Source organism: Alligator mississippiensis, chromosome 1, assembly GCF_030867095.1.
Source record: "Alligator mississippiensis isolate rAllMis1 chromosome 1, rAllMis1, whole genome shotgun sequence".
NCBI classification, from domain to species: Eukaryota; Metazoa; Chordata; order Crocodylia; family Alligatoridae; genus Alligator; species Alligator mississippiensis.
In genome coordinates, this window is record NC_081824.1 from 251801799 (window position 1) to 251817782 (window position 15984).

General features: G+C 47.8%; 1 protein-coding gene across 2 annotated transcripts in view; it reads right to left on the minus strand.

Moving 5' to 3' along the window:
- B4GALT4 (beta-1,4-galactosyltransferase 4) overlaps window positions 1-15984 on the minus strand; it is a 64085-nt gene that overhangs the window by 33255 nt on the left and 14846 nt on the right. Inside the window, exon 1 of one of the 2 annotated variants that reach the window (XM_059720478.1) lies at window positions 5342-5429. The exons of the other annotated variant lie outside the window; for it this stretch is intronic. The gene's annotated coding sequence lies outside the window, so the exon portion shown is untranslated. Of the gene's footprint in view, window positions 1-5341; window positions 5430-15984 lie in introns of those variants that run through there. 2 annotated transcript variants of the gene reach the window in all.

Here is a 15984-nt window from a genome sequence, read left to right on the forward strand (position 1 = left end):
CCTCATGAGATTTCTTTTGGCTCAATCCACCCATTTGTCTAGGTAACTCTTGAATCCTAGCCCTACCCTCCAGCATATCTAATACTCTGCCCAGCTGGGTGTCATCTGCAAACTTGCCAAGGGCAGGCAGGCAAAATACAACCCTCAGGCTGGATCTGGCCCATCAAGCAATTTCATCCACCCTGTGGGCACCCGCCAATTAATTGTACCCTACCTAGCCCACACACCTCACTCCCACCATTGTGTGTGGAAGGGCCCAGCCCAGCCAGTATGCACAGCCTCCAAGCAGAGCTATAGCTAGGCAGGAGTGTGGAGCTGGGCCTGGCCCACACCCAGAAGGGTGGCAGGAGCACAGAGATTGGGTGGGTAGGGTGTGGGTCTGTAGAGTTTGATGGAGAGTGGGAGGGGTGTTGGGACACCCCCCACGGTGTACAGCCCCTGCCAGCAGCAGAAGCAGCAGGTGGTGGGCCCTCAGGGTGCTTGTGGCCTGTACATGCGCTGCTGCCCAGCAGCATGCAGCTCCAGTCAGTTCTGGATGCTGCACATGGCAGCAAGGAAAAGAGCCAGGCCAGCCTACCTCTATCGCATGGGCTCCCTGTGACTCACATGCAGCTCCCAGCATTCACACACCACCAAGGGAAAGCCCTCCGTGATGGAGTGAGCTGCCTTCCGCACTCCCTGCTGCCATGTGCAGCTCAAGGAACTGCACTGGAAGTGGAGCTATTATGCAATCATCTCTATATACAGTACACAAACACAAATCATGACAAAAATATATAGCAGATGTTTGACTTTTAGTATATGATTTGGTTTTTTTCTGTTTCCAAGATGGCAACCCCCCCCCCAAAAAAAGAAGTACTTCTGACAAAGGGAGGGACTTCCAGTGGCAAAGTTCTGGTCCCAAGATGGTAACCAAAGGTGGGATACCTGTCAAGGGGCAGGGCTACCCTTGCAGTCCTCAACAACTCACCAAAACTCATTAAGCGGCCCTCCAGCTGAAATAATTGCCCAACCCTGCTTTATACAGTTCCCTCCAAGCTCATATGAATTCTACCACAGGCTCCTCCACGGAGAGTTAAATTGTAACCCTAGGCTAGAGCACTGGGAAAGGGAGTGTCTTAAGATACAAGGTGTCCAGGCGGGGAAGGAAGGGAAGTCATCCCCCAGCTCCTCAAGCAGGAGAGCTGTATGCTCTCATTTCAGTGAAGCCCCATGCCCAGGAAGTACATCAGGCCGACTCAAGGGGGAGACAGTGCCATGTGCCTGATAATAAGATCAAGGGAAGCTGAAAAGCACACAGGTCTAGCATCCTAAGATTCAAACACAAGAGCCAATCACGTGACAGCCCAGCCTACGGAAGCTCTATCCAAGCAGCAAGCAATGAAAGCACTCCTCCCAATCCTCCTCTGGCTGCTCTGTATAATAGAAGCCAGGGTCAGCAATGTTTTCCAGCGAAAACTGACCCAGCTTGGGTCTGAGGAAGGCAAGCAGTAGGAGCTAGCCACCTCCATTTTTTCTCCCTGCTGCAGCACAGTGTATAGAGAGCTCTTTCTGCCAGGGCCCCAGATGCCAGAAGAGTGGACAGAACCTCCTGCCACCAAATGCAGCTGAAGCCAGGGCTCTGGAGGCCAGCTGTAGGCCACAGGCTGCACACCCTTGGTGTAATCCAATTAAGATGCCTGGCAGCAACATGAGCAGCCATTTAAATCATTCAAAAAGCACAAGCCATTTGACAGAACCCATTGATTTCTATCTTAAAGGCACACTTAAACTAATTTCAGACTGGCTCAGCTATTCACACCTCATTAAGACTGATTATCTTATTATTCAACAAGGTACTGTCAGCATGTGCCTGTCCTTGCTATATTATTTAGAGGGCAGACACAAACCGTATGTTGGTCCTTTATTCTCCTCTCCATGCTGTGCAGCAGTCTAATGACTACAGCAGCAGCTAGAGCTAGAAAGAGGAAAACACTCAGCCGCAGGGTTTACAAGGCTAACAGTTCATGTGGAGCAAATTCCTGCCTATCAAACAAGCATACTATATTTCACCAAGTCTGTACGAAGTTTCTTCCAGTCAGCAGCCATTATATATTATGGTCCTGCCTCAGGGGTATCCAAGGTGGTAATCTTGCAGGTGGTTCTGAGATGAAAAGTGCCACTGCATTGTTTAAAGCACAAAGATTATTTGCACCCATGTATTCCCACTGCCAGACCTGTTGGCAAGCATCCTTCCTTCTTGGCACAGAATTACACAACCATCTTCAACAGCCTATAAATCTCAACAGACTCACTGGGTTGGAATGAAAACCAGACAAGCAGAAAGCTTTGATCAATAAAGACAGGGGCCACTTCCTGCTCACACATGATGATGACACATATGATGCCTTTTCCAAGTGAACAAGATAGCAAACAGATGCACCCTGAGCTTCCAGCAGAGACAGAGTCCAGTAGGGGTCTTTTCCCAGGCAGGGTTCACAAACTCCTTATGGGACACTCACTGATTTCTGTTTCTGAAGTTCACATTGATCAGATCACAACTCTTCTCATCCTTGCAACAATGTGATGACTGAATGCTCCACAAAGATTTTACAGGTCTGAAAAGGAATCTGAAAAAGGAAGTGGGGGGGGCCACAGGCCAAAAGGGAATTTTTGTTTGTTTTGTGTTCTGTTCCCTTAAAAAGCAAGCAAGAAAAATTAGAAGCAAAGGTCTTGTCTGGACTGGAAGGTCTATCATTCTTCTCCACAGAAGTGGTACACAATGCACGGTTCATGGGCCATATGGCATGTGGGCTTCCTGGGCAATCTCAGTGGCTTGCCACAATTCTTTATTAAACAAAAAAGGATATGAAAAGGAAAATAGCAAGCCCCACGTCCCTGTTAATCTGCACATGCACATGCAGTCCAGTTTCTTGCCTGAAAAAAAGGCTGAGGGCTTACATCCCATTAGAGATTCTGGAGAACATCTCCCTAGTGTCAGCCCCCAATGACAAGAGCTCCTTGCAAGGGGCTCTCAGCAAAACTATACCACGGCAAATTAGAAAATGTTTCCCTTTACCGCTAATGCACTTTCAACTTCTCTGACATCAGCAACATCTGAAGTCCATGGTGCAGACAGACTGCTACATCTCTTGACGCTTTACAAATTATGTGGATTAGACCTGCTCCAAACTCAGTCCCTTTTGATCCCACATGTAGTCTCTTTTCTAGCACATCATGAAGGCTCCAGTAGGTAGCTATCCAATATGGATCTGTTCCTCAAAAGAATGGGTGACAACAATCAGCCTCTTAGGCACCCCAACTGGAGTGGAAGAGGGATGGATGACTGACTGGAAGGAAATTTTCTTTGGAAGTGCTTTCTGGAGGTCTGTTAACTGGTTTGGGAAACAAGTCTCTCATGAGATGTGTGGCTTTAGGGCAGGGCCTGGTTCATCTCTCTTCCATTACCAGCACTTCACGCTCCAGGCAGGAGAGATGGGCTCCAGCAGCTGCAGGACTCCAAAACAATCCAGAAGGAGCATGGTCTCAGTTTCTTTCCTCCTTTTCACATGCTCAGAATGGCTGCAGGAACAGTCACAGCCAGTTAACTTTTCCATTGGCCATGACATTCACAACTTCCAGTGGCTGCCAACACACTCAGAGTTGGTCTGAAATTACACTAGGAGCTCCACTTATGATTCCACTCCTACAGACTGTTTTTAATTATTGCTGTGCCTGCTCTTCCCTCAGAAGTGAAGAATGCATTGCATTCAAAAGCTTATCTAAGTCTAATGTCAACTATGTAATCAGTCCAATAAAATGTATCGCCCACAAAATCCTTGCCCCAAAAGGCCACAATTCTGATGTCTCAGCAGTGAGGAGTTCCCTTCCTTCGCTCTGTATTTCTCTAGAGCCTGTCCAATTCCTTTCTGACAGCTAGATCTAGCCAGGAATAGTCATTTCACACAGTATTCACAACTACCCCTCTATTCTGATGCTATATCTTCCTATGCACCAAATTTTCTAATGTTTGGTTCCCCTTAACCATTAAGTCCTTTTACTCTGCGTGCATATACAATGGGTGGGTAAGAGATTATCTGCTTTTCTTATAAAAGCCTGTGATATGCTGGAAACCCAAATGCTCTAGTTTAGTGGTTTTCAACCTTTTTTCATTTCCGAACCCCTAGTAAATTTTGAATGGAGGTTTGGAACCCTTTGGAAATTTTGAATGGAGGTGTGGATGCCTTTGAATTGTAGGTGTGGGTATTTGCATACTCTTGATTGATCATAATCATCTTTTGTGGACCCCTTAAACATAGTCTGTGGACACCCCTGGGGCCAACAGACCACAAGCTGAAATCCATTGCTCTAGCCCAGGAGTCAGCAATCTCTGGCCCATGAGCCAGATCCAGACTCCAAAGAACTTTGATGTGGCCCACAAAACTCTGAACTAGGCGGCAATGGAGAGTGGGGATTGGTGACACAAAGATGTAGCAGTCCTGTAAGCCAACTTATAGGGGCCACCCCTGCTCTGTGCCAAGGGCTGCTTGCTTACGCACCCACTCCAGTGAATCCGCCATTTCCACTTGGTGTTAGCCAGGTGTATCAGTGGTGCATGGTAAGCAGAGGCTACATTAGAAGGCCCCCTAATAGTGGCTGGGCTGGCAGTGGTACAGGTCAGCAAGGGGAGGGCAGAGGGATTGGTGGCCCACAGCAGCGACCAGGTCGCAAGCAGTTGCCCATGCTCGTAAAAGGTTGCCAGCCCCTGTTCTAATGAATAATACTCATTCGATGAACACCAAAGCAAATTCAAGATCATCAGGGTCTCCGTACGCTCATGTGGCAGGAGCGATGTCAGGGTCGCTGTGCTCTCCCCTGTCGCCTCCTTTACTGTGCCAAGCTTCGGACTTGCACCCTCCTATTCTCGCCCGCCATGACTTTGATTGTATATGGGTTCTTTATAGGGAGGCCACCTTTCTTTTTCTTGGCTAGTTCTCCTGCTTCCAGTGTTCTGTGTACCCAAGCCTTGTGGGCTATGCGCGTATAACACTGTCTTGGCCTACGCCCCTCTGGTGCTCGGGCCCTCTATGGCCCTGTCTCTCACAGCGCTCTTCTCTGCAATGCTGCCCCCTCACAGGGCTCTTCTCTGGAGCTGGGGTCTGTACACCCCGAACTCTGTGCCCTCACTGGGGCCGGGGTCCTCACTCTACCGTGAGTCCCCTATGAGGCCTCCTCCATCCCCTTATAGCCTCACCCAAACCACCGGTGTAATCAGTAGCAAATACAAACAACAACCTAAACACAAGCCTTTTGGTTACAATGTAAACATAAGCCACCTGGCTATAACAATGCTCAGGCCTACCGGGTTTTCTCTTCTGCTGTGACCAATGCTGCTCTGGCATTCAGGTTTTTCTCACTTCTGGCAGGGAGCTCCTTCTTCCTTAACTGCTGGTCGGGGAACTGCCCCTAGCCTCCTGCCTGTGCTTTATATAGGGGCCAGGCCCTGCCCCTTTCTTCAGCTGGCTAGGCAGGTGTAAGCCATTAGCTCCCTTTGGTTGCCTTGGCAACCGGCACCTGAAGGGTTATCCCAGCACTTCTAGTAGCAGGCACCCTAGTGCCCTGCTACAGCTCATATTGAAGAACCCCAATATTGGGCTGGAGATTTTTTTAATGCTAAAATTCTGTTACTGGTATCCAACCTTCTCTTTATTGTGCTGCTGCTTTTTGTCTGAGCTTCAGGCTCCAGCTCAGGTACTCAGAACAGGGTGGGACAGGGACAGGAGAAAGGGAGAATGTGAGAAGCAAGTGGGGGGAAGGAAAGCTGCTAAGAAATAAGTAAGTAATAGGAGATAAAAGCAAGTAAGCAGCTCAGTCAAAAAGAAGGAAGAGAGAAAAGCAAAAATTGACAAGCAGAAAAAGGGAGTGATCACTCAGTAGGACAGGCATGCACTAATTTATACAAGACAATAGGCAAGAAGAGTATTCATCTTTTTCAATTATGATGAAAAAGAATAAACCAAAGTGGGGGAAATAATACCAAAAGAATTGGAAATGGACCCAAAATAAAAAAAACCCTTAAAAACAAGGTTAGGCAGACAAGGTTCTTTGGGTAAATCTGATATCTTTTATTAGACCAACTCAAATAGCTGGAAAAATTCTTCTTAGCAAGCTTTCAAGTTTAAATACCCTTCATCAGGCTGAGGAAGCATCTGCAGTTGGTGTGTGCTTTTCATGGATGGAATGAATAGTAAAGAAACCAGAGGCTGGTATGCATGCAAGATAGCCAGTCAGTAAAAATGTAAATTGAGGAGTCGGGGGGAGGCGGGGGGGGGGGAAATGAATGTAGCTGGTAAATAGTGGAGAGGTACCTGGGGAGTCAGATGTCAGGCAGGCTATAATGTGTCAGAAATCCAATGTCTATATTTAGTCCATAGGCAGACAAGGTTCCTTGGGTGAATTTGATATCTTTTATTAGACCAACCCAAATAGTTGGAGAATAGTTATTAAGCAAGCTTTCGGGTTCAAAAACCCTTTGTCAGGCTAAGGAAGTTTCAGCAGTTGGTGTGTGCTCTTCCTGGATGGAATGAAAAGTAAAGAAGCCAGGGGCTGGGCTGGGGAGTCAGTTGCCAGGCAGGTTATAATGTATCAAAAATCCAATGTCTATGTTTAGTCCATGGTCTCTAGTATCCAGCAGGTTGATGAAATGGAGCTCATAGGCTCCTCTCTGGGAAGTGTTGTGTAAATTTCCCTTGAGGATCAGGACTGAGAGATTGGAGAGAGAGTGGCCCTCCTGTGAGAAATCTGCCCCCACCAGTTATTGGGTGTTTCTGTCTTTGACGGATTTCCGGTGTGCGTTCGTTCTGGTGCGCAGTTGTTGTTTGGTCTCTCCTACATATCTTCCATCAGAGCATTTGGTGCATTGGATGAGGTATATTACATTTCTGGAGGTGCAGCTGTAAGATCCAGGGATGCTGATGGCTCTGTTGTGGGGTGTAGTAATAGTGGGGGTGGTGGAGATGTGGGGGCAGGTTTTGCATTACTTGTCCTGGCACGGTCTGGATCCTTTTGGTGTGTTCTGGGCTTGAGGAAATTTGCTTCTGGTGATGAGGTTGGCGAGGTTCAGTGCTTGTCTGAAGGCTAGGATGGGTGGCTCTGGGAAGATCTCTTTAAGAATAGGGTCTCTTTCTAGTATGGGTTACAATTTTTTGAGGATTTTCCGTACAGGTTCAAGGGAAGGGTGATATGTCATAACCAGTGGTGTGCGATTTGTGGGTGTTTTTCTTCTGTACTGCAGCAGTTCTTCACATGGTATCCAGGTGGCTCTTTCAAACGTGCGATCTACCTCTCTGGAGGAGAGTCCTTGCTGGGTGAAAGCTTTTTTAAGATTGGTGAAGTGGGAATCCCGGGTGTTCTCGTCCATGATTTTTTGTATCTAGGAGGTTGATGAAGTGAAGTTCATAGGCTCATCTGTGAAAAATGTTTTGTAAATTCCCTTTGAGGATCAGAACTGAGAGATTGGAGAGAGAGTGGTTTTCTTGTGAGAAATGTGCCCCCACGGGTAACTGGGTATTCTGGTCCATGTGCACAAATGGAAGCAGCATTGCAACGTGCAAAACAGCAAGGCTTTAAGAAATCTGATGTTTACATGCTAAGACAAGCTGGAACCTTCTCCCCTTCCAACAATATTGCTACCAATGCAGCGCAGGTGCCCACTATTATTTTGGAGTCCCCATCTATCTTCTCCTGCCGTGGCTTCTACAGCCATCTCCGAACAACACAGGGCTACACAGAACTTTCAGTTGCACTCTGAGGGATTTCAGAGCATTGGCTATGTGCACATTTGGAAGGCTAACAGCAAGATGGCACTGCCCTCGAATCTGTTGGGATGCTAACATATCAAATGCTGGACACAGGATTGTGGCTTGTTGTGTCCTGCATAACATCTACAAAATGAGAGGTGACAACTGTTGCATGGAAGGGTACCTAGGCACCGATGGGGTCTATAGCCAACTAGCACAACTGGAGAGTGAGGTCATAAGCAACAAGTGCTGGAGGTGAAGAAAGACAAGTAAAGTAGGGATGTTCTCACATGCACACTAGACATGGAGGTTCTAATGACTAACTACTTGTAAATTTAGGTGTCATTTTACAGGTTATGAGATCGTGTAACATCCTGTCCCTGGTTGTTGCAGAGCTTGGCACCACCAACTGTAACTATTTTGCAGACCTCTGAGGTGCTGGGGCTGCAGTAAAACCTCCTGGTTGCAGCCATGGCACGCAGTCTTACTGCAATGGAATGGGCACTGGTTATTGGTAGGGACCTGCTTAATTTGCAGCTTCACAGATTTTGTACAAACTGTGAAATCCAGGATTGTCTGCGAAATCAGCAACAAAAAAACCCTCCAATAAAAATAAAGTGTTGGCTTCCCAGTAGGAGCCAGCAGTCCTCACTGCTAGGAGGGGAAGGCGCCAGCTGGCGAGGCAGCACAAAGGGCAGCAGACAAGATGGTGACTGCCCCTTCATCCCTTCTTCTCCTCCCAGGGCCTCTCTGCCAATCAGTGCCAAGGAGCAAGGTGGCATGAAGGGCAGCCAACAATCAAGATGGCAGCTGCCCCCTTGTCCTTCTTCCCCCCTCTGGGGCCTCTCTGCCAATCAGTGCTAATGCAGAGGGCCACCACAAAACACCTGCAAAACTGGCTCTGCAAGCCACAAAAAACCCTGTGTTTTACCACAAAGTAGGTCACTAGATATTGGTTCAGCAAACCAGGAACTTTAATAAATGCACATGTACAAACAATAAAAACCTCATACTTGCCAACTGTGAACAAAAGTTTTAAGCCGATCAACAAAGTTCAAACCATGTAAAAACAGCCCCCTCAATGTGCAAACCTGAATGAAAACTTAAGCATGGTTTATGCAATAAATAACAGTACAAGATGTTACGCCTCAGCTCTGTGTTCTTGGGCAACCCTGGCACAGGATGCAGTCTGTCTGACTCACAAAGGACTCCCCCCCCCCCCCCCCACATAAACGAAACTGATTAAGATGCAGTGAGAGACGCACCTAAAACTCTCCAGATAAGGGTGATAAGAGTGAACAACTGCCCTCGATCTCATTTGCATCTGAGATGAAACCAGATGACCATTCATTTACATGAGAGATGGAAAACAGAAAGCCTGAAGCAGAGACTGCAGTGAATTCTGGGACCAGATAAGCAGGAGAGCGCTGCATGATGGGGAATCTGTGCTTCCAATGTTAATTAACCCATGTTCACACACACCCAGCTCAGCATTTATCAGACCAGTTCTAATCTGGATTTGCTAAGGACTCCCCCCCCCCCCCCCCCGACACACACACACAGCTCTAAGTTTAATAGGCATCTTGGGCCGTACATTCCCTGGTCCCACTATGGGAGGCCTATTTAAACTTGATTGACTAAAACTCGGTTGCTGGGTTAGGGAATGCTGAGGCAAGAGACCGAGTCAGAGGGGGTATGGGCAACATTTGAACAATGGTTAAGGGTTCATCACAGCATCCAGCCTGCTGGAGCCCTAATCCCAGGTGTTGTCGTATCTTTCCCGAGATGACTGGTGGAAGTCCTCTCTGCAAAAGGTTATGAGCACCCCAATAATTGCTTTAATCTGGAAAAGTCATGCTAAGCTGAGGCTTGTGCACAACAAGTAAAAATCCCAAATCCTGATGCTGCAAGCTATCTATTGTTCCTGAAGAAACCATGAGATATCCCATCAGTATATCTGCCATCCATAGGAATCTCAAGCTGGCTCCCAAGTATTTGGTTACTCCCTAATCTTAAGTGTTTCCTGATTATCAATCAGTTTCCTGAGATGTTCCAAACCAGATAACCCCTTGTCAATAGAAAAGACAATGATTTACACTACTGAGGGTGCTTCGAAGCAGCTGAACTGAGGGTATAAAAATCTGTAAGTGTGTGTGCTTAAAAAAAAGAAGAAAGAGAAAGAAAAAGAAGCAGCAGGAGGAAAGAGGGAGAAAAGGAAAGAAGAAGAAAACTCCTGTGCTGACACCATCCCCTGTCATTCTTGGGACGCTGGAAGAACAGATCATCTCCCTTCAAGGACTGTGCTACGGACTGTGCCTGTCAGCTTTGCAGCCTGAGTACCGTGGACTAGGTGAGATTCCCAGCGTTCTCTCTCGTCTGTCTAGGCATAAACTTCTGAACCTGCACTGTATTAGTTAAGCTTGAGCTGAGTTTCCCCAAATACTTAGTGAAACCAGAATATTATTGTCATTGTTTGTGTTTGTTTTTCTTTTGCATGTCTATTACTACTAGTACTATTATATATTTCATATGCTTAGCAATAAATAACTTTTATAGGCAAACTGGTAGTAATTGGGTATATTTTTCCTTCTCTGCTTCTTTTTCCTCCTGTGCTCTGCAGCAACGCTTCTTTTACCTATGCTAAAGATCCCTGTGAAGCCTAAATTATTGTGGGGTCTGCTCATCAAGAGGACAAAGATTGGGACGTGCTGAGTTTGAAACACATAAGAGGATCAGCTTGTACAGGCTGATTGACCCAGTTTGACTCAGATGTGCCCTTATGAACTGAATGCTGGCCCATGAGGGTGTCAGCTGGACACCCAGCCGGATTCAGAGGGATTCTGTTTACCTGTGTGCTTGTGTCTGACTGTATTTTATTGTTGCTCTTATGAACTGATTCTTGGCATATGAGGGTGTCAGCCTGTCCATGCTGATCAGCCCGGCCAGGTCAGGCGTGTCACATTAACTTGTGTGTGTTTGTGTGTATGACTGATTTGGTGACTGGAGGAACCCAGCCCCATTGAGATTGAGTCCTGCAAGATAGCTCCACTGGGGGTGAGGGCTTGCAGAAGGGAGACATACAGCTCCGTATAGTAACACAAGCAGCACATTGACAGAATCACCAAGACCCTAGAAACTATCCCTAATAAATTAGCACACCCCAAAGTAATGGGCAAATTTGGTAACAAAGAGAAGGCTGCAGGCAGCATCAGTGATAGTGCTACCAGCTGCCAATATATATTGTCTTCTCTATTTTCTCTTCCTGTTGGCTACAAATGTCCAACTCGGGATCCTTAAAATTCTAGATTAGGCGGATTGAAACACTGTAATCATAAACCTTGGGGCTGGTCCCCACACACACACACACAGTAGCAGGCTACAGAGTCAGGTATACCTATCCTACAAGCGCTGGAGTCTGTCGTTGAGGCTTCTTTCAGCGTGGTATTATCTTCCAGAAGGGGGTCGCTGGCTGGTCCTTCTGGCTGGACAGGTCTGGTCGAGTTGGAGATCAAGAGGGCGCCACTGAGGGTCACTTTTCACTGCCTTTTATCCGTCCTTGGCAGACTTTGGTGACTCCCCAGTTTTCAGGTTTGCCCAATCCAGGGGTCATTGACCCTCGTGGGACTTCCCTCCCCTCGGTGGCTACTGGACAGCATCTGTCAGCCCCAGGGGTCGTCCGCATGTACATGCAGGTTTGGAAGTCCGTTGATGAATTTTGAATAAGGCTCTGGGAGTGGTAGATCTGGAGATATTCAGCCCAAAAGTTGGTCTCCGGCGTTTTAACTCAGGCCAGGGCTTCCAGTCCTTGATCAGTGAGGTTTAGAGATTTTCCGGTTGTTACACTGTCTTCTATTGAGTTCTTCCCTTGGTTGATCTGCAGCCTCCCAGGTGTTAATTGCTGTGTGCTACCTTGTTACATATTCAATCACTGATTCACTGCTCTTTCAGGGGCCAGCCTGATACAGGGAAGGGCAGTGTGATTCCTGCCCTTGTTAACATTGTTACAATGTATAACTTACTTACCAAACTAAACACATTCAGTTGAAAGTTGAAAGGTGAGGAGTATAAAATATAAGCTACAAATGCCATAGCACACAAATAGATAAAAATACCAAAATACAAGGGGAGATACAAAATGCACACATACAAAATGCGCACACACAAATTTTAAAACACAATCAATTCCTTATCTTAAAGTGAAAGAGAGAGGAAGGAAGAAAAGGTAGAAAAAGAGAAACATATCCAAAGAGGGGAGAGCAAATGTAGGCAAGAGGAAACTGTTCCCTGAACTGTTGGAGTCCCCAAGGGATGCCTGTCAGTTCTATCTGCTGCACTCTGCAACTCCCTGAAGTATACAAGAGGTAGGAAGAGTGGAAATTTGTGGTCTTAGGAGAATCAGAGGGACACACAAAGCACTCTATGTACAAGGCTGGACCCTCCCAGCCACTGTCACTAATTGTGACTAGTTCCAGTACCAAACTGTGCAGAGATTCTTGGGTCTACAAATGCTTCTACCCATTCCCCACCATTGTGAATTGGCACCGAGTTCCCAGTCCTGCCTCTCACTCTGTGGTTTTTTGCTTCCATGCCCATGCCACCTGTTTTCTCAGATCCTGATCCTGTTTCCCCTGTTCCCCAGAGTAGTCCACACAATTCTGGGCCTCTCCTTTGTATCCCAGACACAATGCTGGCCTTTGAACCTCTGCTGTCACATCCACGTGTTGAGGCTTGGCAGAAGGACAGCTGGCCTTCAAATGCCAGCAACAGGACATAAAACACTCCACTTACTATTTTTTTTTTAAATATTAGAAAATAAGTCCCTCCATAGTACCTATACATTACAAGTCTGCTGACTGCAAACTTTGCCATTTTTAATATGCTATCCTTGCTGGCAGGTTCAAGGGAGCAGGTAAATATTTGTTAAGGCAACAATTGATCATATCAGAAGTCTTTTTTTTTTTTTAATTAAAAAACATTAAAAAGTATTTTTAACTCCTAGTGCATAGTCCTTTGCCTGTCAGTGATATGGTGGTAGGGATGGTTTAAGAAGCCTATTTTACCAACCAGGCCCAATGCCTTCCTTTTAAACTAGGCAACCCATCAAGGGCTTATACTTTGGAGGTCCCCGAAAGAACACAAAAGATGCCATCCCAGACTTCTGGGGTCGTCTCTTAAAGCACATGCAGGAGCATTTTGGGGAGTGGGGTTTTTTTTGGTTTTTTGCTGGGGGGTTTTTTGGAGGGGGGGGATGGGTGGACTGAGACACCTGGTGGCTACACATAACAATCAAATAGAGAGGGGTCTTGGAAGTTTCCAAGACAGCTCAGCAAGGCTTGCATAATCAAATAATCCACCTGACCAGCTACAATTCCTGTTGCATGAAAAATCTGCAAGATCTCCTGGGAGTTGGTAAAGGTCACAAAGAAAGTTGATAAGCTCTGTAAGTAACTAATGCCTGATGGTAGCCACAAACCAGGCTCCCCATCAACCCTGCTGTGGAACTCCACATAGAAGAGGGAAGAAAAAACATTTTGGACTTCACTTTTTAGGGCTTCACTGCTTTATCTCTGCAAAACCATGACCGGTCATTGTGACCACTGCTAACAAGCACTGGCTCCCTGCCCTCCCCCAGGAGAGCTTCTGCAAGAATACACTGACAAAGACAGTGTAGTCTTTTGGTGACTTTCCTTATTAGCGAATACAGTCCAACAAAAGGGACCTTATAATTTGGCTGACCATATGGAAATCCTGGAAATCCGGAATATCATCCAGAAAATCCGGGACACTGCCACTCCACACCCCCCGCCCTCCCCAGCACAAGTCGTCAGGAGTGGGGCTGCATGCCAGGCAGCCAGTTGTGCCTGCCTGCCTGCAAGGTGCTCCATGCCGCTCCAACTCCCAGTCAGATTGTGCCTCATGTCCCTGCCATTTCCAGGACACCCATTACAAGTAGGGCCTGGTTTAAATCGTGGGCTAAGCTCACTAATATCATGGCCTGATCATGACAGGGGCTGCCATTTTCACACTCATATTGTGCTGAGGGGGCAGGTTTAGGGCCAGGTTTAATTGCTGCAACAGAAGCCCTGCTCCCAAGGCCTCTGATGGCTGCTGAAAAGCCCAGGAGCCCAGGAGAGGGGGAAGGGGTTGCAAAAGGGACAAGAGGGGTGGTTTGCTCCTCTGGGAGGGGTGGGGGGGGAGAACTGGGGCACATCAGGGAGGGAAATTTGGGGGCACCTGGGAGCTGCCTTGGCAGGTGGCCCTGGCACTGGTAGGGGACAGACTGTTTGCTCCTCCATGCATATTCTCTCCCCCCACCCCCAAGTGCCCCAGTTTTCCTGCTCAGAGGAGCAAACAGCACCCCCCCCCCATCCAGTGCCAGAGCCTCCTACCAAGGCAGCTCCCAGGCACCCCTATTTCCTCTCCCCCCACCCCCCGCCCCAGTTTACCCACCAAGAGAAACAAACAGGTCTTTCCCTACCCAACCCCAAGCTTTCTCCTCCCCCTGTCCCTTTTGCAACCTTTTCCCCATTCCCTGGGCTGCTCGTCTTTTACTGCTGGCTGCGGAATGCTCTCCCCAGCCTACCACAGCCATCTTATTGCAACAAAATGTCACAATATAGCCATTTGCTGGGGAGTTGCAAGTGGCCATATCTTGGCATTTCATTGCAAATCACACTGTTTGTGAAAAATCACTTAATTTTGTGATTTTCACAAAAAAATGCAAAATCATTATTTAAACCAGGCCCCAATTATAAGTCACAACAACTGGTCAGGACCAGCCTCTGAAATCTGGGAGTGTCCCAGCTGAACAGGGACACATGGTCACCCTACTTATAATTCAGTGGTTAACTGATAATCTCACATCAGTTAAACTTTTTATTAGATGTTAAACCTTGAATGCTGTGCATATATGGATCTTAAAAAACATACTAGAAGAAAACTGTAAAGCTCTGTAACCATTCCTGGAAGTTACACAACCATGTAATGGCAGTCAGAAGACCTAATACCATGAGATGAATTCTGTACTTGACTTTTTCTTTTCAAGTGTCCTCCCCTGCTCAGCAACCATGTTGGCAAGCAAGTGATAAACAGGGTGGCAGTAGAGGGCAGGCAAAATGTACTGCTGCATAAAATTCTTACATGGCTTCTGTGCTAAACCAAATCCAATAATACCTCAAGGAAACCAGAAGTCTTCTTGATGTAACAGAGTGCCAATGTGGGCTCACTAGATTTGCTTGAGATACTTACCCTTGGCTAGAAACAGTGCCAGTGAATTCTGAGCGACCCCAAGGGTGGAGCAGGGGAGCCCTGCCCTGTGGAAAAGGAGAAGCCAATTGAAAGAAGGGGGTTTCAATCCCCTCATTCGCATGGAAGGGGGATGGCCGGGGTTGTGGGCCTGCCACCCTGAGCCCTGGTTGGCCAGTTTGCAAGCCAGGGAGGGGCTGCTGGAGGGGATAAAAGCAGCAGCTGACCCCGTCTGGGAGCTGCTGACAGTGACTCAGGGGAAAGACACAGGAGGCCTAAGAAGAGCTGAAGTGAGCTGACCCAGCAGGGGGAGCAGAGAGACCCCTCTGAAGAGCCTCGAAGGCCCTGGGAGAAGAAGGCAGCAGCAGCTGGCTGTACCTCCAGCCCTGCAGCAGAGAGGGAGCAGTGGTCAGGGCTTGGGGCAGACAGCTGGTGCCCCAAGGCCTCATCACAGCATGCTGGACGTGCCAGGCATCCCGGAGGCTAGGGGTGGCAGTCGCCCCCTACTCCACTGTGAAAAAGAAGCAGCAGGCAGGAGGACAGACGGCATCCTTACCTGGAGCAGGGGGCTGGCCAGTGAGCTGAGAAAACCCTTCACCTTCCCCGGGGAAGCGGGATAGCAGCAGGCAAGGCAGTGGGATCCTGAGGAGCAGCAGAGCACCAGGACAAGGGTCCCTGGGAGCTTGACACAGGCTGGTGCTTCGAGTGGGATTGGCGAGCTGCAAGGCATGCAAGGTGCCCAGCCAGTCATCCAGAGCAGGGGTTTAGAGTAACGACCCCTGGAAACTGCCTGTGCTGCTGACCCTCTGCCACTGACTGCCTCAGAGGGGACTCAGTTCTGTCCCTTATTCTGCAGCTGATTGCCATCGGATGGAGTCCCTGAGCTTTGTGCATGGGTCATGCCGATTGCTGCAGAAGCCTACTCAGTTGCTTGTTGCTTGTTTTTTTAGTTGCCAGGGAG